This window comes from Harpia harpyja, chromosome 15 (genome assembly GCF_026419915.1).
Source record: "Harpia harpyja isolate bHarHar1 chromosome 15, bHarHar1 primary haplotype, whole genome shotgun sequence".
In the NCBI taxonomy this organism is placed as follows: domain Eukaryota; kingdom Metazoa; phylum Chordata; class Aves; order Accipitriformes; family Accipitridae; genus Harpia; species Harpia harpyja.
Genome location: NC_068954.1, coordinates 16,642,151 through 16,669,805, shown reverse-complemented (window position 1 = coordinate 16,669,805; position 27,655 = coordinate 16,642,151). Strand labels below are relative to the sequence as shown.

The 27,655-nt window shown below is 48.7% G+C and overlaps 1 protein-coding gene and 1 long non-coding RNA gene across 4 annotated transcripts in view; one reads left to right on the top strand and one right to left on the bottom strand.

The window, feature by feature from the left end:
- Nucleotides 1-5,898: 5,898 nt before the first annotated feature.
- LOC128151852 (uncharacterized) lies at nucleotides 5,899-10,559 on the bottom strand. Of its 2 annotated transcripts, none has more exons than XR_008238483.1 (3): nucleotides 10,231-10,559; nucleotides 7,048-8,398; nucleotides 5,899-6,678 (listed from the first exon to the last, which is right to left on the bottom strand). It is a non-coding gene; the product is annotated as an uncharacterized LOC128151852 (long non-coding RNA). The 2 variants fall into 2 exon arrangements; XR_008238482.1 differs by having other exon boundaries at nucleotides 5,899-8,100; nucleotides 8,253-8,398.
- A 1,245-nt stretch (nucleotides 10,560-11,804) lies between these two features.
- HPCAL1 (hippocalcin like 1) overlaps nucleotides 11,805-27,655 on the top strand; it is a 66,685-nt gene continuing 50,834 nt past the window's right edge. The window contains exon 1 of one of the 2 annotated variants that reach the window (XM_052809572.1): nucleotides 11,805-12,114. The gene's annotated coding sequence lies outside the window, so the exon portion shown is untranslated. Of the gene's footprint in view, nucleotides 12,115-12,653; nucleotides 12,802-27,655 lie in introns of those variants that run through there. The other variant, XM_052809573.1, reaches the window with a different exon arrangement.

Here is a 27,655-nt window from a genome sequence, read left to right as displayed (position 1 = left end):
TTGTAACACAATGCACATGATAGTGGAGGCAGGGTGAGGGGAAGCAGGTTGAACTAGCATTATAACAAAATATTTCGGAAAATATCACTCCCTGTTTACACCTGGGGCATGAATGCTAACCTGAAACAATTTCACTCCTTTCTTCTATGCTTTCTATATTAAGAGGTGCTATTTTAGACTTCTACTCACTTCAACAATCTAACTGCAGGGTCTGCTTTCTCTCCCTGGGCTGAATCCATCCCGGGAGGAGCTCTGTAGAATGCTATGCAGTTCCGTCGAGTATGAATTTGACCCACTGCGCTCGGTTGTCCTACTAACGCATCTGTCTTGGGTCCAAGTGCTCTCCTGATTTGTACTATAATTATCCTAAAACTAGATTTTTCTAAATTTCATTCCCTCACAGCTTTTTATAGTTCTGGGAATTAATTATTCAGAGCTGTGGAAGTTCTCGGCAGTGCTTTTCCCCAGCTTTTATGGACACAGATGCATTTTGCTCATGTAGAGCAGAGCGCACGCTGGTGCTTCAGACAGAGACAAGGGAATGACTTTGGCCAAATGTTAAACAAGCTACCTTCAGCATTTCTTCCTCTGACACCATCTCCTTGAATCTTTTGAAGCATAGATAATCTCTGAGCCTAATAATGTCTGTATTCCCTCCCTGGCATTCATAGGCTTTAGAGTCTCCCTTTACGCATTACAGGTTGATGCCACCTGTAGCATCATGGGGCAGGAGGGGCTGCAGTGAGCATGGGGACCAGTGTGGCTGCAGAACTGGGCACTGCCAAAAACAACCCCACATTTTGGCCGGGATGGGAGTGAAGCTGAGCAGGGGTGCAATGGGGAGGCTAAAGGAGATAGACTTCTAGCCTGGAACCAGAAGCTGGGGAGAAGTCAGTGATCTCACTTCGTTGGCTGGCAGCGAGTGGACACATGGTCGGGGATGGCTGGGCTCTGGGGGACACGTCAGAGGGGTGTCTCTCTGGGGTGCAGGCTGGGTGAGATGTGTCCTTACAGCTGTAAGGCTTTGTTTGAATTTCACTTGAGTTGGAAGTTCAGCAGGAAGGCATGGAGGCACCAAAGCACGGACCTACAAGGCTGCTGCCAGCACAGCTCCTCTGGCTTTCTCGGCTGGGGACAGAGCAGTATCCAGCGCAGGTGTGTGGGGACCAGCACCCGCGTTGGGGTGTCGCTCCCCCCCTCACCAGGCTCGCCCCGTCTGCCCGGGAAGTCACGGCCACTTCTTTCACGAAGCCCTTTCCCTTGGAGGTTGCCGTCCACACACTGGGGGTTTCCATCCCATGGAGCAGTGGTGAAGGGAAGGGTCTGCCCGGCAGGCGCTGGGCTCTGAGCAGGACCCCGGTTCCCCTGCGGTTGGCTCTGCAGAGGCAATACAGCAGCAGAAAATGAGATTGAGCCTCTTCTGCCTCCCACATCTTCGTTTGGGTAAGTGCAGAGTGTGTACTTTAATTAGCGATGATACATGAGGGAGACAGGAGATGAAGCAACGTTCAAATTAAGTATCTGCAGAGCTGGTGAGAAGGTAAATATGAGCTCCCAGACTTGGGGGATTTTTTTCAGTCCCTTCTTCTGCAGCAACAGTTTGAGTTTTAATTTCAAAAGCAAAGAAATCGTTGCAGCATTTTTTTTTTTCCCCAAACCCACCACCTTTGAGGTCCGCCTTCACAGGCCCCTGGGTTTTATGACACTGCAAAACCCAGGAAGGGTTAGCTGGGTTCCCACTGCAGCCGGGGGGGGGGGGGGCAGGTCCCCCCCAGGCACATCTTTGCGTCAGGCAAAGGGCTGCTGCTCCCATGCTGCAAACGCACGGGGAGGGCGATGGACTGACGCCTGCGTGACACCACTGACCCTCCTGCAGCAAATCACCCTTAAACAGAAGCCAGCTGCAATAGGTTTGGGGTCTTTCCTCAGGGACGGAGGCTTTGGTGACCTGCTAACCAGCCCGACTCCTCTCTCCCATCACTTTGCACTGTTGGGGGGGTTGTGGGTGCACCTCTGCCCCCACAGCTGCATGCATTCCTGCTCCCACGATCAGGAAGCGCTGCTCGCAGCTGTGTTCTTTGTACTGCTGCCCATCCCCGGGACGTCCGAACACCTCATCCTTCACGCTGAGCATCCTCTTCCCTGCTGGCATGGATGGGAGCTTCAGACTGAAAGCAGGTGGGATGCTGAACACAAATATTACACATGTGTCAGGAGGATAAATGAAGGTTTATTGAAGAATAAATTAACCTTACATTTAAAAATTGTTGCTTCTTAAGTGCTTGACTTCCTCTGTGCCCTATATGAAATATTTTTTGTTTGCTTTTGTAAATAATACAGTATTTAATTATTAGATAAAGCATACTCCATAGTGAAATATGGTTTCTAATGCATTTTAAACTGGTAAATACCAAGTATTCACATCCCCTTTGCTACGATTTCACTTTAAGAATGATTTTGATGTTTCAGTATGAGTCAGGCAACAACACAGGAATTGCTGAAGAAATTTCACTGAAAACCTCTCTGAAAAAACAGTTACAAGTCAGAGAAAACATAGCCAAATTTTACTGGTTCAGTCCTGGCTTGGTTGGGTCTGTAATTTCAGAAACCAAATTCCACATCTGGAATTGTCTACAGTTTGGCTATTAATAGGATGTTTGTATTTTTATTTCAACACCACCATCAAGAGATGGGACCTGCCTTAGGGAAGGTGGTGGCCACCAGCACCCGCTGCTGCCTGACAAAGAGGACCCGGCTAGAACGGGAGATTTCCTACAGAGATGACTCAGAAGAAATAACCTTTTTTCCAGTGGAAAAATGCATTGCCAATGTGAAAGAAAAACATAAAGAGGAGCAGCCGGGAGAGGAAGGCACTGGAAGACCCCAAAGGCTCCAGAGTCCCTACTTTTTGCTTTCCGCCCCTGCTAGTGTAACTTGTTTACCTACCTTTTCGTTACAAAAAAATAAATTTTATATGACATTAAAGGCTGGCTGTTCCCAGCAGGTGCCCAAAGCAAAGCAGCAGTTGTGTCGCTCGTGGGAGTTCACATGTGCAAGGGCAGAATCGTGCTCTTTGCGTGGTTGAAGCCAAACTGTACATTAAGTAATCAGTGCTGAAACTCTTACGTAAAAGATGACCCAGTCCAGCATTTTTTAGGAATTCATCTGGTTTAGGAGCTCATCAGGTGCCCTTTATTACTTCTTAATCTCTGTCAGCCTGGAAGGATGTCTCAAAAATCTCTATCAGACAGAATTAATGTTGTACAGATACCCCCAGCATGGAGTAAGTAACTGAGTTTCTCTTACTTGCCTGGATATCATTTTATATAGAACAGGACACCTGGTATCATGATAATATGAAAAATCTGGCAGTATTTGCACAGCAATCTAAGCGCAGAGGAGGTGCTGTGGCTTCAATAAGCTGTGCCACGGTTTGCCTTTGAATGCTGTTGGGCAGATCAGCTGAGAGCGGCCGCACCAGCGGGTGCTGGGAGCACCAGGTACCTTGCCAGAACACCAGTGGGATGCTGATGAGAACATGGTGTCACGCATTATCCAGGATCCTGCTAGCAGGCTCTTTTATTGGATTATTGTCTGTTTGGAGGGGGAGAAAAATATCCTCTGCTTGAAGCAAATTGCCTCATGGTTTGTGTTGTGATAAAAGGTGATTATACATCCCTGAAAACTGCGATTGCTTTTAGTTGCAAAGCCGCCGCCCCTCTCCCTGTCAGTTTATAAAAAAATGTGTGTTTTGCAAAGGCAGGGCAGGATGCTCGGCAGGGCTAGAAAGCGGCCTGGGAAAAATCCTTCCATTTCAGCAGGAGTCCTTGACGTTTTGCTGTGATATCCCCATTGGGTGAGCAGCACCAGCTGCCAACAAGCTCCTGGGGGGATGCTGCTCCCCTGTGTGCCTGCCTCAGGCCCACCTCGTCGATGGGTCCTTCTGTCTCCCTCTCCTCCTGCACACACCAGGTCAGGCACTGAGCCTGCCTTGCTGCCTGTCCCAGCTAAGCCTGTGCCAGCTAAACCTGTCCCAGCCAAGTCTGTCCCAGCTAAGCCCGGTGCCCAGCCGGTCAGAGGCCTCGGCAAGTGCCTTTTGCTCAGCCCACAGGCTGCCGTGGCTTTGCGGGGTTCTATGTTGGGCTCTCCAGCTGATGGGAAACACACATGGATTTTTCAGGTGGAGGCCAGTGAGTGAAACACGGTTGTCTGCATGCTTGAAATTAAGCCTATTTTTCACTCCTTGAAATCAAAGTGCAAGACAACAGAATTGGGACATTCCTGCAATAGCACAGAGGATCTGGTGATTATCTAAATGCATAATCAATACCACCATTTAGTCATTAGTATTCATTTGTCAAACGCCCAACAATGTGCTTACCCTATTTAAGGATTTTCTCCAGGCATAACCCAACCTTTTTTAAATTACTAACTTTTTTCTTATTGAAAGTGTTGTTAATTAATACTTTTATTGTCCTCCCCTGTGATTTGCTTTCTCTTAATTACCAACAGGAGCAATACAAGAGTGCTCCATTGCCTGTGCCAAAATTAATCTGACTTCTTCCAAATTGCACTGAACGATCCACATGGCTTTGCCTTTGGGTACTGAGCAGGAGAGCCCGATCCCATGGGAAATGGTGCTTTATGAGGACCTCTGATTTCACACAATCACAGAATGGTTTGGGTGGGAAGGAACCTTTAAAGGTCACCTACTCCAACCCCCCCTGCAATTTTCAACTAGATCAGGTTGCTCAGAGCCCCATCCAAACCTGACCTTGAATGTTTCGAGGGATGGGGCATCGACCACCTCTCTGGGCAACCTGCTCCAGTGTTTCATCATCTTCATTGTAAAAAATTTCTTCCTTATATCTAGTCTGAATCTACCCTCTTTTAGTTTAAAACCATTACCCCTTGTCCTATCGCTACAGGCCCTACTAAAAAGTCTGTCCCCATCTTTCTTATAAGCCCCCTTTAAGTATTGAAAGGAATTTCAATATTAAGTATTTCAGGGTGGATTTATGCAGATGGGAGGAGCCTGAGAAGCACTGGGAGGAGGTGTCCCAGCAGGAAGGTTTGAGCCCTGGATGAGGAGTGCAAATAATGCAAAGCCCTTTAACCCCAGAGCATGGGGGCAGCATCCTGGGGCAGGTGTGCGGGGTGCCCTGGCTCTCGCAGGGCTCTGGAAGGCATCCCGGAGCTCACAGGCTGGCAGAGAGCTAAATAAGCATCTTGTTGGCTCCAGCATCCCAGAAAGCACTGTCGGGTTTCTTTCTTTTACTCTTTTGTTCAGCCATATGAAAAAAAGCGGTCTCAGCAAAACTGAAAGTCACTGTGGGGAAATACCAGGTTTACTATGTTATTTTTTATTGCCCCGATTTAACAAAAATACTTTGTTTTGCTTTTTAAAGCTTTTGTAATGCCAGGCTAAAACACTGATTTTCATTTAGACACACCAGTATTTCTCACACTTAATTCCTGGCTTTTGCGTTTTCCTGTTGTGGTTCAGAAAAGAAACAAGTAACAGCATTGATATTTTCTGCTGCATAGAAATGCTTGAGTTTTCTTACTCTATCCCACCTCTCTCAGCATAAATCTGCCATTTTGGACCACAAACCCAGAGTTCACTCTGTTGCATCCCATAGCCACGACAGCCTTTCGATGGCTCTGTGGGACCTCTCCCATTTTGAAGGCTCCCTGTTATTTTCTGCTCAGAAAAGTGAGACACAGCATTTTGTGTTTTGATATTGCTGCTGCTGCTGCTGGTGTGGGTTAAAACCCCAGGTGGGAATGCCAAGACCAAAGATGCTGAGGCCCTCACAGTGCCACGGGATGGCAGATGGATACCCAAAGCCCCGCTGCTCTGCCCTGATAGTGGGTATCCTTGTGCGTAGAGCCCGTGGGAGAACGGGGTTCTTGGTAGATGCAACTCGAAATAAGGATGTGCAGGCTATGCAGTGTAGGAAATTCCGAGTTTTTTAATAGTTTTAGTTAAAACACGCCCTGTCCCACACTTTTTTTGATGATAAATCCCAGCAAACATTGTGGCAAACCCCGGAGTGCAAAACTACGCTAAAGCACCATGGAGAGGAATTAGGCTTTTTAATTTTCCCTATTTAGCAAGGTTCCTTCCTTTTTGTGTAAGAATCTTTAATATTAAAATCTTATCTAAAACATCTAACTTTAGTGTCTGGCATAACGACTGCAGCCTGGGAGGCAATCAAGTCCCTTTTAGATTCCCATGTAATAAACTGGTAGACAACAGTAAATGAAATGAAAATGTGCTGGTTTAATTCATAAATTCATCACCTCTGTCAGGCCTAATTTTTTTTTAATATTTCCACCCTCAGTCATTCTATTATTGGAGAGAAAAACCACGCAGCCAAATTTCCTTTATGTTGCTTTAATCGTTGCTCTCTTTGACTTTGAAAAGGACAGCGAGTGTTCTTATATATGTAAATGTGCCTGATGGCTTTGGCTGTTCCTGTGCTAAGTCCCCTCCGTAGTCACTGGCGTATCCCTGGGGCAACCTTAATACAAATGTAGGGAGCAAAGTGCATTTTTTTCTTTGTCCAGCTGTGCAGGCTCACATCTGCTGTTCTCAGGCTTAGTGCCAATCATCACAGCTCTCACTATTCATTTTTCCTCGCAGGGGAAGAAAGCACCCAAGACAATCTCCTGCTAAGAAAAAGAAGAGCAATCATCCAAAGATGGAGTATTGCCACTATTTTTGTTACTTTTCTTTTTTTTTTACATCTATCTGATGTTACTGGCACAGTGGCAGGCATAGCAAGTAGGTTGGAGATGAAAAAGCATGCAAAAATTACATTAAATATTGTGTTGTAGCTAAATTCTCTGAACACCCATTTGCCCTTGCTCCACATTATATTATTCAAACTAGACAAAGAGACTCTGGAGAGTACTAGCAGATTCCTGCCTCCCGCCTCTCCCCATTCTCCAAGGTCATTTAAAACAGGCCAGGGAAGTACACTAGAAGATATTGCAGGGAACAATCCTGCTTTGGCAGGAAAATGCACTGTAAAAACCTACCTGCTCTTTTCCACCTCCCGTTTCTGTGATCCAGATGGCTGGCAAAACCCCTTGGCATATTTGTTTTGGTAGTACGTTAAATACTGGGTCTGCCTGTTCAGGCGATGCTGCTTGCCCATCCTACGGTTGAGAGCAATGTGTGTAGCTGGCATTTCCCAAGTTATGTTTGTTTGCCTGTTAAGTCCAGCTTGGAAATGCAAAGGAGCACAAAGAGGGGTTAAACTGATGTAGGCAAAAATTCAAGCTCCAGCATCTGGTAGCAAAAAAAGGGAGGCTTTACAAGATGAGCATCCAGGTTTTTATTACTGGAAGACAAAACTTATCAAAGAAAAGAGTTCTGATATAAACAATTTTCCCTCATATTTCCCCAAGCACCTGCCATCCAGCTTGGCTTTATCGCAGTGAAATAACACCGGCTGCACTTCTCTGTTACTGTTTTCATTTGAATTTCTCTAAAGCGATTCTTCAGTGAGAGATTTCCAAAAGCAAGATTAAAACAGGATGAAAGAAATAATTACAGTGTCTTTTGAAACGTTGCTTTCTTCCATCAAATGGAAGTTGTGAGGAAGCTCAGTGATGGAGGGGGTGCTCCAGGGGTTGCTCCTCCGACCGCTCCTGCCAGGTTGTCCTGCAAATGCCCTGGCCGGGCAGGAGCTCCTTCCCAGGCAAACCTGCTGGCCAGCAGCTCCCCCCAGAGAAGTGCCATCTGCCTTTAGGAAGACAGCGTGCGGATGACCAGGATGACCGTGTCCCCAGCTCAAAGCCAGAAGACATGCTTTTGCTGTCACTGCCTGCAGTGGAGGCAAGTCCTGGCTCTTCTGGCAGAGGCAGATCAAAGCCGGTCTGATGCATGTAAACTTTCTAACAGACGCCTGGCCTGAAAGCATCTGGAGCAATCGGCCGTCTTCAAGGATGCCACCAGTGCTTTCCATCCCAACAACCATGACAGGTACCAGGAGACCAACGGGGAAAGAGCAGGCTGAATCCTTAATCCTTGCCAGCAGTTTCTTCCTATGTTTTTTGGTGCTGGGCTGTCCAGGTCAAGCTGATGAACTGCTCAAAAAAGGTAAATATTGCTTTAATCTCTTCCTCGAGTTAATCATGCCAAACCACAGGAAGGCAGGTAATAATTCAAGATTAGCAATAGCCTTATGAAGCTCACATTATTATGGTAGATATTTAAAGAATAGCAGCATGCCACATACCTCAGATACTCTAGTTTCTATCATCTAATCCATTGGTGATTAAATCCCAGACAGCAGAAGGAATTTCACACAGTATCTCCAAATTCAGCATTGTTTGAATGATGCAGATGAATCTCACTTAATCCCTCTTTGTTTCTCACTCCTAACTGTGGAAACAGAATGAAAAGCACAAAGAAAAATCAAACAAAAGGTGAGATGCCAGAGCAGCTATGGATTTAAGTTTGCGAAGGTCCATGCTAGGTCATCATGGCAGTATTAGAGATAGGCTTAATGAACATACACCATCAGAAGAAGAACTTCAAATAAGCCAGATACACCCAGTGGGCCCGATTTTGTAAATGCTTTCATAGAATCACAGAATCATTTAGGTTTGAAAATATCCTTAAGAACATCGAGTCCAACTGTAAACCTAACACTGCCAAGTCCACCACTAAACCATGTCCCTAAGCACCATGTCTATACATCTTTTAAATACCTCCAGGGGTGGTGACTCCACCACTTCCCTGGCAGCCTGTTCCAATGCTTGACAACCCTGTTGGTGCAGAAATTTTTCCTAATATCCAATGTAAACCTCTCCTGGTGCCACTTGAGGCTGTTTCATCTCATCCTATTGCTTGTTACTTGGGAGAAGAGACCGACCCTCACCTCGCTACAACCCCCTTTCAGGTAGTTGTAGAGAGCGATAAGGTCTCCCCTCAGCCTCCTCTTCTCCAGGCTAAACAACCCCAGATCCCTCAGCCGCTCCTCATAAGACTTGTGCTCTAGACCCTTCACCAGCTTCATTGCCCTTCTCTGGACACGCTCCAGCACCTCAATGTCTGTCTTGTAGCGAGGGGCCCAAAACTGAACATACTATTTCACAGGACATTAAGGTCTTGTAGTAGTACACTCAAGTATGCACTTAAGTGCATAATATGAGAAAGTAACTGCCTACGTATGGACCTTAACTTGCAAATGCAGGGCTTGACTGTCTTCACATGGCACATTCTCTGAAGAGGAGAGCAGAGCTGGGAGGCTGCAGAGCGAGAGCAGCAGCCCTCACAAACTCATTGCAGGAATGAATCTGCAGCTTCTTTTCATCTCAGACTGTGAGCAGTCGACGACTTTCTAAGGCCATCCCTCCTTGTTTCCCAAGGGATTTCTGTAAATCAGGAATTGCTCGTTATCAAGCATTAGGACTCAAAATCATCTGAAATCTTGGCGGTGTTTCTTTGGTTGGCTATCTATCTGGATTGCACCATCTTGTATCCGGTCACAGCTGGAAGGGTGCAACTCTTGAAGGAAGAATTTGGGTACAAATGATAGTAACGCCTCATTTGGTCCTTGTTGTGTGTGCTCCAATAATTGTTGAATCCAGAATTATTTTCGGTATTTATGCAATTTATCATGGGATAACACACGGAATACTAGAGGGCTGGAAGAGAGGAGCAGCCGTGGGCTCTCCTTAAGTAAGTACCTGCTGACCATAAAATGCCCCCGAGTCTCCCAGCACAGGCAGCTCCTGCCAGAAACGTTCGAGCACTGTGCTGAGCAGGGTGCAGTGCAGCACGAGGACACCCACCTGAGGATCACCCCAAACCGAGGGCAGGGCGCTCGCAGCCACCCAGCCCCATCGAACCAGGGCATCCCCGCGAGGAACCGCCACAGCCTCCAGCAATGGCTGCAGGTCTCATCTCACAACCTGTCTGCTGCGGGACATGGGGCAGCGCCTGGGATTGAGTGCCATAAACCGGCTCCTCTCGCCAGATGTCAAGCCCGAGGGCTGTAAATCTTGGAGGAAGCCTCACGTAGGTACTCGCTCTGTTGCCACCTATTCCTGGGCAGAGGGTGATGTCGTCATCCGTGCCACCACCCTCCCGGGCAGAGCAGCCAGAGTGGCACGGCCGGAGCCACAGCCCCATAGCCGCGGCCAGCCCCGCTTATGTGGGCAATGCTCGCGCAGGGAAGGGTTTGCGGGGAAATCAAGGGGATTACTCACGTGTAATCATCTCCTGCAAGGAGAACCCAGCTTCAAGTATGTGAAGTTGGCAGCGATGGTGGTTGCATACAGTTTTCCATTATGTGTTCCTGGTCGAGTTGCTTCTAGTTTTAACTGTTCAGGTTCTTTAGTTTCCAAGCTTGTTCTTTGCCTTGGGCTGACATTTTTATTATTTTTTTTTTAAGCTGGCAAAATGCTTGAACTGTTTCTGAAAGGCCTTGGAGAAAGTGGTTATTGTTGAGTAACATTGTCATCTCTCTGCATCAATGTATTCAGTTTCAGCGTATTCAAGCTTTGGAGTACATGTGAAACAGTTTGGTTGGTGGTGGTTTGTTTGGTTGGTTTTGGGGTTTTTTTTCTGTCCTTATAAAAATCTGTTGGACTTTGTGCAGAGATAAGCTTTGAAAAACTGCTGCTTTGGATTTTTCTGTTTGTTCCTGCCCCCCCTTGCCTCCCAAGGTTTGACGCTAATCTTTAAGTATCTTTTTCCTGGTGTGGCCTTGATTTCAGCTCTATTGAGTTCTTATCTCACGACTGCAACTGAACGTGCTCCCTGAGTCTCCTATAAGGGGAGGCAGAGTGAAAGCTACCGATAAGGCACAGTGGCAACTACATTAAATTCTCCATATATTTTCAACTTAAAAATGTGCTGGATAGGAGCTGGGCGGGAGGGGGCAAAAAATATCCTAAGGGGAAGATTCGCCTGTTTGTCTGTGCTGCGGGCCATATTTCTGAGCCACGCTTCCAATGACCTCCCTCAGGAAGCAGATTAGCATCAGTCCCTAAATCCCCTCCATTTTGTGATGGGGTACGCTGGTAGGCAGTGCAAGTTCATGTCTGGCACAGAACGGCGAGCGCCTGTCTCCAGCCGGGTGAGACTACACCCACCCACGGACTCGGCTGACGGTACCGAATTTACCTGCACCGAATTCACCTGTACCGCTGTCGGCCTTGCTGGGGGGCACTGCTGGGATGGGGGGGGCACTTCGGGGGGCGGGGGGGGGGGCGGACAAGCATCGCCCTGCTCAGCAGGGAAGCGTGCGGCGTGTCGGGAGGCTGCCGCGCTCCCCTCCGGCGGCCGCTCCGGAGCTGCCACCGTGTCCCCCCCCGCGCACAGAAAACTTGCCACCCCCTCCAGCCGCCCTGGAGATGCGCGCAGGGCCCGGTGTGAGCTGGTGCCACGGCAGTCCTGCTCCATCGTTTCCTTATTTGCTTTGGGGTTTAAAAAAAAAAAATTAAAGGAAAAAAAACAACCCAACCCGAAAAATCCAAACTTTTTTCCACCCCCCCCTCCCCCTGCCCACGTTGCCGGTGAGGCCGGCAGCGAGCGCCGGCGGGTCGGGCGCGCACGGACACCCCCCCCCCCCCTCCGCGGGCGCGCAGCTCCGCGGAGCCGCAGCTCCGCGCTGCCCCGCCGGCCCCGCACTTCCTGCCCGCCGCCGGCGGCGGCCCCGGCCCCGGCCCGGGTAGGCGGGCAGGGCGATACCAAGTGGCCCGTCTCGGCGGGAGCGCCGGCGGCGGGCGGGCCTCCCCTACGCGGGGCGGCCGCGGAGCAGCGGCGCGCTGCGCTCCGCCCCCCCCCCCCCGGCGCGCCCGCCGCCCCGCCGGGGAAGTTGCGCTCCGTCCCTCGCTCTCCCCGGTCCCTCGGCGACGGCTCCTTCCTCCCCCTCCCTCCAATGCGCCTCCCGCTCATTTCCTCTTTTCCTCCCCGCTCGCCGCCGCTCCGCAGGCGCGCGGCTTGCCCGGGCGCCGCCGCGGAGTTGTAGCTCCCAGGAAGCCGCCGCCGCCGCCCCCCGGTCACCACCACCCCCCCCCCCCCGCCGGGCAGCCGCCGCCGCCGCCGCCGCTTCCAGGGCCGCCGCGGGACCCCGCTCCGCCAGCCGGGTAAGGGGCTGGGGCTGCCCCCGGTGCCGCCCGCGGAAACTTCGGCGCGGCTGCGGGAGAGCCGCGCTGCCCTCTCCTGCCGCGGGGACTGTAGAAGGGGGGAGGTGGGGGGGGGAGGCTTTCCGTCTTTTGCGGGGGGAGTGTGTGTGTTTTCAGGGAGCGAGGGTTGCAAACATCCCGGCTGGATTGCGGGCGCTCCGCGCATCTTTTTCACCACCACCCCCCCCCCCCGCCGCGGGGCGCGGAGCGGAGGGGAGCGGAGCGGCCGCCCCCTTCGCCGTCGGGGGATGCCGAGCGAATCCCCCCGGCCCCGCCGCGGTGGGGCTGCGGTGGCAGCGCCCGCCTCGCCCCGAGCGTGGGGAGCGCCGGCGTGTTCCCCTGCCCTGCGGAAAAACGTGTATGTGCGTATTCGTATGTGTTTGTCTGTGCTTGTGTCTGTATACCTGTACGTGTGTGTACGCGTGTGTGCGCACACACGCAGCCCGCGTGTGTGTGTGGGGTGTGTGCGAGTCTCGCCTGATGATGAAGGGAGTTACGCAGCTCAGCTTTCGGGTGGTTAATGGTTTACCCGGCGAAGTTCCCGCCGCATGAATGTTGCAGGGCGCTTTGAGTCAACTCCTCCAGATCCGGACCTCCTATTTGCCACCTTCCCAAACGGCCTCTAAAAAAGGCTGGCCTTTGCCCCTGGTGAGTAGGCTTTTTTGGCCGTCTCCTCCCCTGGGAGATGTCTGCGGGCCGCGCTGGAGGCCAGATGGCTGCGGCCGAGGTCCCCCCCCGCTCCCCTGAACCCGGGGCGAGGGGGGACACCCTGCTCCCGGGAGGTCGTGGCAGCGAAGGCGTCTGCCAGCCGTGGTTTGCTTCGGGCTGCCGGGGGGGACCTGCCGGAGCGCAGGGCTCCGGCGTGCAATAGCTGCCGGAGTATCGAGAACCGCGAGAAAGAGGGAATAAAACACGGCAAGTGTGTTTACAAGTAAGTTCCCATGCAAATAAGTTTCAGCTCGGTTCGGGAAAAGGTCGCGTAGTGCATCATCTGGAATGAAAGGTTCGCTGAGAAAAACAGCTGGGTGTTCCGGAGGTCTGCATCTCCTGCTCGCAGCTGGGTAATTTGTAGCTTTAGGACAGAATCCTGAGTTCTTTCACAGGAATACTTACAGGCAAGCACTGGAACTGAGCGTTATCCTGTAATCCCATTCACAAGTGAAAATCTGGTAGGGAGATCAGATTTTCTCGGGGGGGGAAAGAAAGGAGGAATCAATTACTCCCTCCCCAAAATATTCCACAGTTTTCCCAACAGGAGCCATTTGTTGTGGTTTCGCGTTCAAAAGCTCTTCTTGCCTGAGGTGAAACTCGAGCAAAGATCGGGGGCTATTTCAGCAGCCCACTGGTGTGATAACGCTGTCCTAAGTGGGGTCCCACCACCACCATGGGGTGCTTCCCGCAGCAGCCGGGGAGCAGAACCGGCAAGGAGCCTGTGTGGGGCCCTGCCTGCTCCGGAGCTGAATATCCACCTCGCTGCTGGTGCCTCGACTCTTCTCAGGTGCTTGGATCGGGAGCCCTTTGATTCAGGCGAAAGGATCTCACAGCCGTGTATGTTTGATTTCATCTAGCGTGGTGAGGCTCGGGGAAAAAGGCAGATAATCTCCCCACATCTTCCCTTAGGTTAGGGGGGGAGATGCTGGGCAGCCAGCAAGGCACGCATCGCCTCTTCCTGACACCTATTTTCTGCTTTTCTTTGTTTCTTGCCTTAAACTTAGGGTCTCCCTGTGTAGAGATGGAAGTGTAGGAAACTGGGAGGGGAAAAAAAGTGCGTGCTGCTATAGAGTGGCTGTCGCAATGCTGGCAGCAGTTCTGCCGAGGAGTCAGCTATGCTGGCAAAAAAAGTGCTTTTCGTTGGCGTGGCTTAGTCCATTCAGGGACCTGAAACGGTGAGAGGAGTTCTGCCAGCTGCAGGAGTGGGGTTTGCTCTTGCAGCTGGATGCTTGCACCGGCAGGACCTTGTGTAAGTGTAGACAAACCTTTTGAGTTCTCAAATGAGGCTGTCGCTGTGTAGGTGCAGGCGATGCTTTCTTCGCTGTGTGTCGCAGCTGGCACCGTGGTACCTCGTTCTGCCACCCGAGCTCATGGGCATGGCAATAACATGGGCCAGTTGTCGGGAGCTGATGATAGAGATTACTTTGTAGCCTAAGCAACATTAAACTTGGATTATGACTCTGGAAAAAAAAAAAAGGGAAAAAAAAAGAAAGCATGTGATCTGTGCTTAGAAATGGTTGCAATTAAAAATCCTCATGCAACATGATTTTTTTTTTTTTCCCAAGCAAGACAATATTCTTTTGAGTGTTGATTACTTTGACGTGAGTGAGGCAAGAATGCTGGTAGACCAAGGGGGCAATCTGAATTAAAATTCTATATTGTTGGGGTTTTTTTTTTTTTTCTTGCTTTTAGTGATGTGAGGCTGTAAGGAATGAGGTTGCGCTGTCTGCGTATGCAAGATGCACTGACACTCATGGGAAGAGGATCTCCCACTTTTCCAAAGAACTGCTGGTCTTTCCTTCAAGCATGACTTTTAGGTTAGATTCAATAACAAATGAAATATGTTTTCCAGTGAATGGAAGAAAAACAGGCTTTTTTTTTTTTTTTTAAATGTGTTTTTCCTCATGTACCTAGGATGCTTCCCATAATGTCTGTATGTGGGATCAATTTCTTTGTTCGTTGTCTGTATTAGAAAATAGTCTGTGTCCAACTTCTGCATCTTCATGGAGCTTAACTTGGACTGAAGTTAAATTTCTTTTGGCAAGAGGTGGTTTATCTTAGTTCGTATTGACTGTATTACTGTATTGTGTGGGATCCTGCCAATGGATTGTGGAAGGATTTGCTCTTGCAAAATTGTTGGGTTTAGCTTTAATGAGCAGAAAATGTTTTCAATCAATGCCTGAAATCTCCGTTGTTCCAATAATCCTCTACCATCCTGAGAGTATAACAAATGCAAACACTCATCTTCACTTCATCAGCCTTTTGCTATATAAAAGCTTTCATGGGTCAGTTGTGTTTTGCTAATCTGCTAATTAACCTATTGATTTCTGCATTTCTTGACTTCCTCAGATAAATATCTTCTGCCTATTGTCACACTGCGATAGCAAAGTAATTGTGAATCCTTAAACAATGGGAGCAAATGCTCCATGAAGGAGCTCCTTTCCTTACCTTACCTTACCTTACCTTACCTTACCTTACCTTACTTTACCTTACCTCCCTGAAGCTTTCAGTGGATAGGAGAGAACATTCTTCAGCTGAACCTCCTGGAAATGTGACCTTTCTAGAAGTTCAGGGTTCTGTTGCTTAATGACTGGGAGACCCATAGGATTGACTGCGGGATGAATTATGCATTCTCCTGCACTGATTGCACTGGAATTAGAAGGCAGGAGCTGGGAGGGCTGGATGCATCTCGTAATCTAAGAAATATTGCAGCTCTTCTGGATTGCATTGCATGAAATATGCCTGTATTATTTTTAAGAAATGCTGCTTATAATTCGCACAGTAGGTTTGTAGATACCTGTGAATAACCAGGGTGGAAGAGATGGCAGTGGTACTCTTGACTTATTTCAGTGTCTCTTGTCCTGTAGGTGTGTATCTTTTTAAAGTCAAAGAAAGCAGCAGGTACTTTAAGGAATTCTCCCTGGTGATCTGTGTTAGCTGAGATACCGTGGAAACCCACGCCGGCAGCATTCCCTGCAAAAGATGCCAACTACAGCCTGGTCAGCTTTTCTCTTCTCTTGCATGCCACATGTTTCCCGATGATTGAACTGCCAGTATCAAGCGACACAATCTACTTGAAATCTGGCTGGGGAAAAAAAACCAGCAACAAAACTTAGACATAGCTATAGTTACATACAGTTCATGCACCAGCCTTTGAGACCTTCTGCCAGTTCTTTTTCGTGACTTCTACAAATATGTTTTAGCCTTGTTTCCTTTTTCTGCCCTCTTTTTCAAGGGAGATCAGGCTGCCTAAATGGGAAAGGGTGCAGCTGAATAAATGCATGCTTAACAACTGGGGAAAAAAAAGGATGCTTGCTATTATTTTAGTTGCTGTAATCTTAATGTTTTCAGAGAGGTGTTCTGAGCTGATGATATCCCTTTAAATATCCACTTGGGTTGGAAAACACTGGATTTGGGTGACAGGGACACCTGGAGACTTCCAAGGGTGGAAGGCATGGCATGTACCTACAAAGATTCTTGCGGAAAACGAGGCGTACTGAGATCCTGACATGCTTGCCAAGAGCAACGACTAAACTTGGGCAGCTGGTTTAGCAATTAAATTATGTTTTTGTTTTGGACAATGGGTTTATCGTAATGAATTAACCGTTGGACTAGTCAGAGTGGCAGAGGGGTTTGTTTTTGATTCCCCAACCATGCAGCATGCCAGCATCGGGAACATACTTCCCACCAGTGGAAGTGCAAGAAGCATTTCATACCAAGTGCCCTAGGGAGAGGGAGCACGCACGTGTGTCTTCTGGTGCGCAACCCCCAAATTCTTGTAGTTTCTTGAAAATACAAGCATGTGATGGATGGTGTAGCTTGGGCATGGGATAAGGAGATACATCTTGCTGATGCTTGAAAGTTGGCACGTGGCTCATGCAAAGTCATTTTAAAATAGACAGGGGTGGCGGCAGTGGTGGGAGGAGGGAGGAAAAGAAATGCCTTCGGGGGGTCGGGAGCTAGCGCGTGGGTGTGCTTCTCATTCACCTCTGCTCCGCGCAGACTAGCGTGTCTGTGCAGAAGGGATGGTTTCCCTTGCTTGGAGGTAGCAGGATTTTTTTTCAGGTTTGTTTTTTTAAAGGGCATTGTGCGCAGGATGCTCTGTTCTTGGCAGCTCACCCGTGGTGTGAGGGGAGAAAGCTCGCTGCTTTTGGTCATGCTGCAGATAGCCGCCGTCAAAGCCAGTTAGCATTTGTGGGGCATCCTTTCCTTCTTCTCTTTAGTGAAGCTTTTTTTTTTTAGAAGGTAAATGGTGTTTCTCCAAAGACATGGCTTTGTCTGTCTTAAAACTTATCTGGGGAGAAGCAGACTTTCCTTTGGAGGATGAGTTGGGGCTGGTTGATGAGAGCTGCTTGCTGTGAGAGGGGAGTGGGAATTACAAGGGAGGATGTTGTGGATGCATAACCATTAGCACCAACTTTAATTATGAAATGTGTGTTCAAAAGAAAGCGAGCGTACTTTGCCGTGTTTAGGAAAGGTCCTAGAAGCAACACCTGTTAAATATGTTAGAAGATGTTTGAAAATCCTGTATCCCCTTCACTATTGCTGAAGGGAAGGCAGCAGCTTACAACTTAGGTTTGGGAGCACAGGCCTGGCAGGAGCGACCCGGCCGGTGGGTATCGCAGGCAGCTGCCTTTTGTAGTCCTCTGCAGAGTGGTCAAAGCATTGTTCTGGAACAAGCCGGGGCTTCTGCTGTTCCTTCCAGTTTCCAGTTCGAGTTTCTCCTTCAGTGGTCAATACCTGTGTGTCTTTCATCACCCCTCCCCAGTCTCTTCTCCCTGGTGTCTGTCCTCCTAAAGCTTTTGTACCGAGAGAGCTGGAATTGCTGTATGGAGGAGAGGGGAGAAGAAAGCTCAGCATAAAAGGCCCTCTGTGATTAGACACTACTTTGATTTTTGCTGGGCTGCGTTTTATTGCTCTTGAGCTCATGTATGTCAGCTTTCCTTCAGAGGAATTCTGGGGGGCTTTCCAGACAATGGGTGCTCCTGTGTGTAGGATTTTATTAAAGGAGGAACTTATGCAAAATAAAACAGGGGTTGGAAATGCAGGTATTTGACAGTCACCTTTTTGTGACCAGTCTCTGTAAGCCAGAACCATTTAAATGGGAACGAGCACATGCCTGTGTCCAGCCTCCCTTCTGGTTTTGTGCGATGAAGCCCGGATGGTTGCATCCAGCGGAGGGTGGCAGGCCAAGCCTGTCCCTGGTGTAAGGAACCTGATTCCCCCAAATCTCATGGCAAATGATTCCCCTTGGCTTAGGTTTGATATGGAGCAAGCCCACTGAAACCAGTTGTGGGAGACCATTTCAGTTGGCTCCCTTGTTGGTAGCTCATCGGCTGGTGGGGGGTTGCTGGGTGCTGTACCCTCAGTGATGGCTGCGGCCCCTTCTCAGGTTGTTGGGACATGAGTTTGGTCACTGCACATGTGCCTGTCCCCGCAGGGAGCACAGTGTGAGCCTGGGGATGCTGTGCTCCTCTGTGCCAGGCTCGTCCCAGGAGCAGCAGCTCTGCCTGGGCCAGTCAGGGGCTCTTCTAGGGTTGTCAGAAGATGTATCAGAAGATTTTTTTTTTTTTTTTTAATGGAAATTGGGTTTAATTCCAGCTGAGGCTAATTGGAGCTGTGGTAATGGTCTGAAAGCAAATGAGAGTGAGCTCTGTAGACTGCAGCCACAACTTTCTATTCTGCTTGTGTCATGCTTCTTAAAATGTCATTCATTCCTAAATCTGGCCCTAAAGCTACTAAGAGCTGTGTTTTTCTCAGGAGATATGCAAAGCGAGGGAAGACCACCCTTCATTTTTAATTCATCCTCTAGCCCTCCTCTCGCATCTCCTTAAGTATGCCCTGAACCTGCAGGCTGACTTGCCCGGGCATGCTTGTCCCTGTGGGAAACATCCTGACCCTGGTGGCACTTTGCAAAGGAGCAAAGAGTCTGTCTTGCCCTGTTCGGATCGCGAACAGCCCTCCAAAGCAGCTTGCGGTTGCAGGAGGAGGGATCTGTGACTCCAGTAACATCTCCCTGCCAGCCAGGAGGAGAAGAGGAGTCTTTACAGGAGAAAATCCAATTGCCAATGCCTGCCGAGGTACTGCTGGATCCTCCAGCGCGGAGAACCGAAGCGATTGCTGTGCCCGTCACAGGAGGGGGTCTCTCTTCTGACAAAATGGCTTACTGCATGTGATCTGAGCTTCTCAGCTGCACCAGCTGTGATTTCTCCTGTCTCAGATCTCCTGGTGTTTGCCCATGTCTTTCATCACCCCCGACGGGGACTGCTGGCAGGCTGTTTGCAAGGTGTGTGCTGCAGCTTTCCAGAAGTCCTGTCCCTTAAGTGAGGCAAGCTGTTACGAACCGATAGCACCAGAAACAAGTGAATTTACTGAGTGCTCATTTTTATGGGTTAAGTTCATAAGGTATGCTTTGGAAGTGAAGGTGCCCTTGCTGGCTGTTTCCAGAGCTCTGGCTTGTTGCAGGACATGTTCAAGGATCTTCTTCCTCAGCAGTTGGCTTAGCCATCATCTTCTGGGGACTGGGAGCTTCACAGCCAGGCGTTGGCTAGTCCCATTGGTGGTGGGACATTTTGAGTTAGCTGCGTCTTGGTGCCAAGCTTTGTTTTCAGATGCTTGGTGCCCATGGCTGGTGCTGGGGTCTTGTATGCCTCGTTAATGGGCTTAGTGGCTTTTTAGGCTTGGTGGGGAGGCATGTTTCTAGCAAAAATGCTCTGTGTTGCTTGCTCAGTTTCATGAAAGCATTGCAAAAACATTTTGGGGGAAGTTTTTAATATTCTTGAGCTGTACGCATGCAAAAGACCGGGCTGACTTTTGAAGATTAATGCCTGCTCAGGGGCTTGTAATGAGTGTGCCTCCTGGTGTAACAGTCATTAGACAGAAAGACGAACTGTTGGTAGCTTTTAAATATCACAAGGTGTACAGTGTTGTGCCTTCTGCTTTCCATGCGAGCACGCTCGCTGTCCCGTGCCCAGTGTTTGGGTGAGCTCTGACCGGCAGAAGACGTGCGGGTGAGCAGGCTGAGCTCCTCGGGGCCGGGCACGGCTGCCACCTCCATCTGTGACAGCGTTCGTGACATCCCCGTGCCAGGTTCTGTGGCTCTGGCCGGAGCCGGTGGCTGGCGTGACGCGAGGTTTGCGGGGTGCCCGTTTGCCGCCGCTCGTTTCCTCTCCTCCACCAGCTCACCCTGCTGTCCACGTCGAGCTGTGGAGGTGCCAGGCTCCTGCTGCCTGTTATCGGCCTCCGTTTAAACCCGTTTCTTAATGTCAGTCGGAGTGGAAGGTGAGGGTAAAATCCCTAACTGGAGTAGCAACAACAGTGACGGATCCCAAAGCGTAGACTTCAAGGCGGTCGCCTGTCAGTCTTCTCCAGGAGCCTGGTTTCACGCAGGTCGTGGCTCCCACCGCGTACAAAGAGGAAGGGACTTCCCGCGCTGTCACCCGAGTGTCCCTGCGGCTCCGGAGGAGGGGTTCCCCCAGCGGTGGTTCAGACAGCCCTGCTGAACCCCATCTCCACGTCTCCCGGTTGTGCCGGGACAGCCCGTGCCAAGGAAAACCGCAGGCTGCGGCAGGGCTGCCTGCGGGGAAGCGGCAGCCTGTCCTGGCAGAGCAGGGAAGACCCATCAGCCTGGAAAAATCTTTGTCACCTGAGGTCGATATTTTACAGCCTCTAAAGCTGTGATTGATGTGTGCAGGAAGTTTTGCTCTTAACATTGCTTTTCCAGCTCTCTGGAGGTTAACAAGACACTGGTGCATCTGGTTTTTGCTTTGCTTTCAAGGTGGTTTTCCCCTTGTAATTATAAAGATGAGAATGTGTAAATTTTTTTAAACGAATAAATGATCTGCCCAGGAGCACTAGTTTGCGATAAATTCAATTTAAATGCAGCTGCATATTCCGTAGCTGGAGTGTGGTTTTATGTAGTGTAAAAGAGCCTCAATATGCAGATAGGGTTAAGGTTATATGAGGCACCTTGGTTGTGCCGTAACAGCATTTATTACTGTAATTTGGTTTTTGAATAAATTCAGGCTTCATTCAGTCCCTGGAAAGTTTTTGAACTTTCAACTGCTGCTCTGTTGTGTCCCTCCACCTGGTATCTTAGCTGCTACAAATTTGCAGTCTGCTTTAATAAAAGGCAGTTGACACTATGTCCTGCCTAGCTGCTTAGCAAATCTTATTTTAGCAGATACCTCCCTTCCCATGACCTTCCTTATTCACTCCATCCCTCCCAAATCTTTATTGTGTAACTTGAATGTGATGTTTAGTTTAGAGCATCCTGTGAAGCAGGGAAATGCAACTGAAAAGGAGGCTAAAAAGGGGAAGAAAGAAACTTCCTGGACAATGAATGTGTAATGACATAATTTAGTTAATTGTATTGGAAAAAAATTTAAAAGAGGAAATAGAGTAAATAACTGGCACTGTTCTGTCCCCAACTGCCTGTAGACTTTTTAACTGTAGGCTGATGGCTTGTGTGCAAGTCAGACCAGGCAGTATGTGGCATTTGTCAATAGTCTTTTGGGGAAAAAAAAACGAGCATCAAAACAACTCTGCAATTCAGTAAGGGAAAAATATTTAAGTGAAAATAATTCAGCTTGTCCTGACAATTTAAATTAGATTAAATAAAATGTAATGCATTTAGTCAGCAGAGTCTTTGAATTTCCATACCTTCCTTTCCTTCTTTCATGCACATGCAGCTTCTAGGGGAGTTTAGTGCAGTGTGTGAGCTTATACAGCTTACTTTGGCAATCAGTTCTGTGATAACATCAACTTACCCAGCTTGGCTTCTAGTCTTAGCCCTAGTGCTGTCCTGAAAAATCAGCCTCTGCTTACCCTTGAATGTGTAAAGCTTCCTTAGCCTGTTGTGGTTTCCTTTTAGTTGCTTTTGTGGAACCCAAGTTTGGGGTGTGTTTAATAAGCCAAATAGCTTTGCTTGTATAAAACTGTGCTAGGGAGTGCAGACATTAATTACTCATTGAATTGGGCAGAGGAGATGTCTGTACAGCTTCCTCACCCCTCTGAAGCAGGGCATCAGGGCATGGTCATCCTCAGTGGCCAAAAGTTATTTGAGAGCTTTTGAGAGGTTCTGTTAGCAGGAGGGACTGGAGCCAAAACCGACATGTAATGCACAAATGCAGTCTGCAGCTTTGGGCTGAAGTAAGGAAAACTCCTCCAAAGCCAGGGGAATCGCATCTGCCTCCACCGAGATGCATCTGTGGTGGTGTAGCCCATGATGTATTTCATGATAAGCTTTGTTGGCATGCGGGTTTCTCCTTTGCACGGGCTTCTTTTGTTTTCCATTGGTTTCCCTGTTGCTCCCCTGAATCTGGCAGGGATAACTGTTTGTGTTATGATAGCATCAGCCAGAGATAAGATTATTGTACTGCACACTTCAGGCTGTTCTTCAGTCAATGGTTTAACCACTACATTGCAGCTGTGTTCAATAAATAAGCCTTAGGGGATGCTCAGAGTGGGGTTTTTGGAGATGTGGAACAACAGTTACTTACTGTGGACCTAATCTTCTACTAATTTAGGTCCAAGCTTTTCAGATTGTACTCCAAGTGTTTCTGTGCTGGAAAGAGAGCTCCAGCACAGCAGATGTGCAATGGAGATATGCAGGGCAGCATAAAGTGTTTCCTAAAATCCCACAGTAAAAACCGAGGGGACAGATGTGTTCATTTGATTGGATTTCTGTGACTCCTATGAGCTCAACTCTGACATCTCACGGCTAAGGCATGACGTTCCTGCTTGGGTAGGAGCACAAGTCACAAACACTTTTCTAGGCAGAGACGTAGGTCTCTTACCCACTTGGAGAGTTTACGTTTAAGCACCCAGGTAAACATCTTGTCCTGCTCTCGGGGCTTGTTGACTTATCTGATACACCTGAGAGCCAAGGGAAACCAAGGAAAACAACCTTCTGCCAGGGCAGATACTACACCCCCACCCCCACAACACCCAGCAGCCCCACTCTCCATGCTTTGTTTGGTTTTGTTGTTGGTTTTTTTAATGCTGCAATATCCACCATTCTTTGTTCTGTCTTCTCTGCTGAGAGGTGGACCTGGCTTTGCATTTCACCTCAGTGTTACAGCTTAAATTCACCAAGCAGTGTCAGGGTGGCTTTGTGAGCAGGCGTAGGTACCGGTGGTGCTGCAACAAGCTGCAGGTTGCAAAAATTTGTGTTGGAAAGTTGTCCAAATAAACTGCAGAGGGAGAAAGCCTGAAGGCAGAGAGCTGGCAGGAGTTGGACACCTTCTGAAAATGCAGGCTGGTTTACAGCACAGGAAATCAAAGTAGCTTGGGAGCCTGTTCAGTCTGTTCAGTCAATAGGTGCAGAAGGTGCTCCAAATAAGCAAACACGGCCTCCGAGGAATGTTTTGAACTCCTCCCTGCTGCCATTTCCTGATCCTGTCAGTGCTTGGTGTTTCCTTCATGCTCTGGCAGCCGCCTGGTTACAGTCATCCCCGTGAGAAGTGGTGCTTCGCTACGGTGACTGCCGGGAACTGTCATTGAGAGGTTTGGGGCTGTGTGACCATCTCACTGCATGCATCCAGTTTGATGCGTCCAAGTCGGGATTCACTGTTGTTGTGGTTGTGGTGATAGCTGGAAGCAGGTATCTCCTGTCTTACCAGAGCTGATGCACTTGTGGCTTGGCTGAGGGCCTGGGGCTCGAGGGAGCGACATTCAATCTCTGACTTGTTCCTGGGGAGGCTGCAGGGTCTTGGTACATCAGCTTCCCATTGCAGTGGTTGGATTGTAATACATTTCTGGGGGTGTTGTAAGCATGTTGCTTGGGTGAAATGGTAACGGGAGAGGTGCCGCTAGCAGTATCCAAGGCAGAGAAAGGAGGGGCAGCAGTTTATTCTTGCTGACACAACAGAAGTCTCTCTCAGCAGTACCAGCCCCTCAGGGGCCGCGCAGCCTGAAGTTTATCTGCACCACAGCCATAGCAGGGTATTGAGGAGAACACTTGAATTACCTTTTACATTAGCCAGGGTCTAAATATCGAGTTGTAGCACCCTGGAGCTCAGTATGGGCTGGAAAACCCGCCTGGGAACCGAGGGAAATGAGCCTGCGCTGGGCTGCGGTGGCCTCTGGGCTCACTGAGCCGTGCCGAGCAGTGTAGGTGGTCCCTGGGACTTAGGCAGGTTGGCAGTGAGCTTGGGTAGTGACAGTCCTGTGACGGACAGGGTGAACTGACCGACGCCTCTTCTGGGATGTAGGGGCCTTAAAGAAAACAAACCTGGAGGATAGAGTCCTCTGGGAGTTTCCTTGCACTGTGGGTTGAATTATATGTCAAGGTGGGACCTCTCAGAGCTGCCGGGTGGGCTCCGAGCATGGTGGCTTATGGGCCTGGTGTGAAAGGTGAGGAGGAGAAAGGGGGCGAGGGGTGAGTGGGAGGACGCGGTGCTGTGGAGGAAGGGGTGGACGGGCACGCTCCAGAGCAGTTTGTCAGCCAGTATGAGTGCTGGCACGGCTACACGGGCAGTCTGGGTGCATCCCCAAGCACGTGTGGAAGTGCAACAGCCAAAGCGGGGGTGCAGTGGCGGGTGATGAGCTGGCTGGCTGGGGGGGACTGGAGAAAAATTTGAGTAGAATAGTTCAGTTGGAAGGGACCTACAATGATCATCTAGCACAACTGCATTGCAAGTGACAGGACAGTTTCTTGGCTGTCCGTGGACTATTGCTACCCACATGTAAAGGGGACTACAAAATTGTATGTTCTACAAGCCCTCACCAGCTTGCATTTGCAAGAAAAAAAAAGAAAAAAACAACACATTTTTATAAAATAGCAGTCTAGTTGAAAAACAAATTGCAAATAAGGGAGAGCAGAGACTTCATGTAGTGCTGGGAGTTATCTCCACTGTTGCATGAGGTGTTTGCAGGCAGGTCACACCATCCACAAACATAGCAGCATTAATAACAGTATTGATTTGTCTTAATGCAGTTATGAAAGCTGAACCTTGGAGGTGTGGGAGGGCCTTACTGGTAATCAGCATCGAGATTGATCAAGAATAGTATCAGCCAAAGATTTGTTCCTAAAGAGGAACAAATGGAGGCTAGAACAGGGTAGGGTAAAACAGCGGCCATTAAAGAAAAGTGCCCACAACGCTTGAGGCTTCTCTATCATGTAGAAAGAAATCTACTTAATATATGTCGTCTGTGACTTGAAGCAAAGGAATGGGGTTAAAATCTCTTTGGAAAACAAGACAAAAGAAAAATAAAGGTGTCTGCAGTAGTTTTGGTGCAAGCTAAGGCAGGTCCGAGGATGCTGCAGGACGTAGCAGAGCTGCAGTGCCTGCGGGGGAGGCAGGGGTGGGTGATGCATGAGCATCAGGAGGGAGTTTTACCCCTGCTAGATGGGTCAAAGCGTGGTGTGAAAAAAACCATTTGTCACCTTGGTTTCTCCAGTCCATCAATGAAGCTCTTTTTCTCAGGAGGATCTTTACAAATGATTCTTTGGAGCAGACTCCTCCTTAAGCTTTTTGCTAGCAGCTCTGAAAATAGTAGATTGATGCACTCGCCTCTTCCTGCCCAGCCTCCAAAAGTTACTGACATCTCTTCCTTTAATTCTGCTTTGTAATTGAATTTCTGCCATAAGTTGCTTCTGCTAATTCAATTATACCTTACTTTTAACTGGCAGTGGATTTAAATACTTCATGTGCTGTTAACATAGAGATTAACATGTGCTGTCTGGTTACCCTCTACTCCATCAGGTTGGAGCAAAGGTTTTGTATAATTATAAGAATGTAAGTAGCCATTTTTTTTTTCCTGGAAGTCTTCTGGGATGCCAGAATCTAGCCAAGGACTGGGAAGTGCCAGTTTATGTTATTTTGAACATATGGCCAAATAATCTTGCACTATTCTGTAAGGTTTGTTGAATGGGGAAGGCACAACAATTTTGTACCAGCGACACAGAATAGAAATCAGAAGAACTTCTGGGTTGTTTCCTATTTTGCCATTGACGTGGTTCAATCTTTGCCTTGCCTTTTCATTGGGTTTCATTGGGCTGGCAGCTTGGAGAGATAACATCCATCACTGTATAAAATGAGGATACTAGGTTTTCTTTCTTAAAAGATGTTGAAGCTAAAATGACTTGTTTAAATGCTTGTATTGCTGCCAGGTTGCAACATTTGTGAGTGCCTGCCGGGGATCTCAAGAGAAGTAAAAAATTTCATGGAGTCTTGGATCATCCTTTCTGTGAGCAGAAGACTGATGTAGTTCACATCTGTACTGACAAGGGAAGATACCAGGATAAAATAAGAAAAGAACCACTTAGAGGGTGCTCACTTAAGGGTTTTTCTCTTTTTCTTTAGTTTTTCTTCCAGGTTCTCGGGGTCTTAGGGAAGGATTTGTTTAAAACAACCCCCCCAGATGTTGGGAGGACACATGTGGCAGGGTTGGTCTGGTAAAAGCCGGTCAACCAGCACCACCAGTGATGAGGGGTGGGGGCACCTGCAGGGGTGGCTGGTGACCCCATGGCAGGGTGGGATGCCCTGACCTCACCTCCGTGACACTTGTCTCGCTCTCATGATTTGTAGGAGGAGCTGGATTTCAGCTGGCTGCTTGACTTTCGTTCTTTTCAATTTCTTCTGGGTGATTATTTCTAAAAACCTGTGGAGAATTTGTGAGGTTTCCATAACAATGAAAAAAAAATATATAGTGCTAAATTTTTTGAAATGGAGGAGATGGAATTGCAGTACAGTCAGTCTGACTTTTATTACAGTATTTGCCTGGAAGTTAATAAATTATTTCCCACCTAGGCATCTTCTGGGTGCTTATAAGTAACAGTCAGCACGGATTAGTCCAGAACAAATCATGTCAGACATCCTAATTTCCTTCTACAGCAGGGTAACACATCTTGTGGATAGAAGGAGGATAGATGATACGATGTACTGCAGTCCTAGTTAGGTTTTTGGCACTGTTTTGATATTCTCGGAAGCTAGGGAAAAGGAATTTTGGTGAAACTTTTGCCTTATGAATGGTGCAGTGTAGGTGTGCTAACCATGCTCCAGGCTTAGCTCCAGTATGTCGTCAAGCTCAGAAGTATTGGGTGGGTATTTCCAGAGGTGGACTCTGTCGCTTGGGTCATAGTAATTGATGCATTTGATAAAGTACTGGTTCAGACGCATTTGATAAAGTACTGGTTCTGACTCAACAGGTGGCACCAAACTAGGGGAGGTTACAAGCACTTGGGAGGAGGGATTAGATTTTCAAATAGCTTTGGATAAAACCAGAAAATTAGCTTGGAGGGTGATCATTCACACCCCAAAGTGTTAATGTGGGCTTGCAGTTATCTCTGGTGAATGAGTTGGCTGTACAGACTACCTGGGGGTGGTTGGAAGGGCTCTGCTGGAAAACGTCTTGGGATTGTGGTGGGTCACACACCGCTTTGCCAGCATCATCCTGCCCCAGCAGCAGCAGACACAGTCTTCCATAAACAGGAGGATGGACTGCTGTGCCCTCTGTTGCATTCCCGGTGCTTTGGCATCTCTGGAGTACTGGAGCCAGCATGATCTGGAGCCCACTGCATCTGGGGGAAGACATGGAGAAAATGAGAGAGGCCAGCAGGAATCTGAAGAACAGGACCCAAGAGGAGAGATGGGAAGGAGTGGGGTGTTTGGTCTGGAGAGAAGGTGAAAGATCGGCACAATGGGTTTGCAGTGTCTGGAAGACTGCTGTGAGGGGAGAAACGTGAAGCCTCTGCACCATGTCTGTGGGTTTGGGGCAAGTGGTAATGAGTTTGAATGATATCACCAAAGGAAGAAACTCCTACTTGTAGGGATGGTGAAGTGTTGAA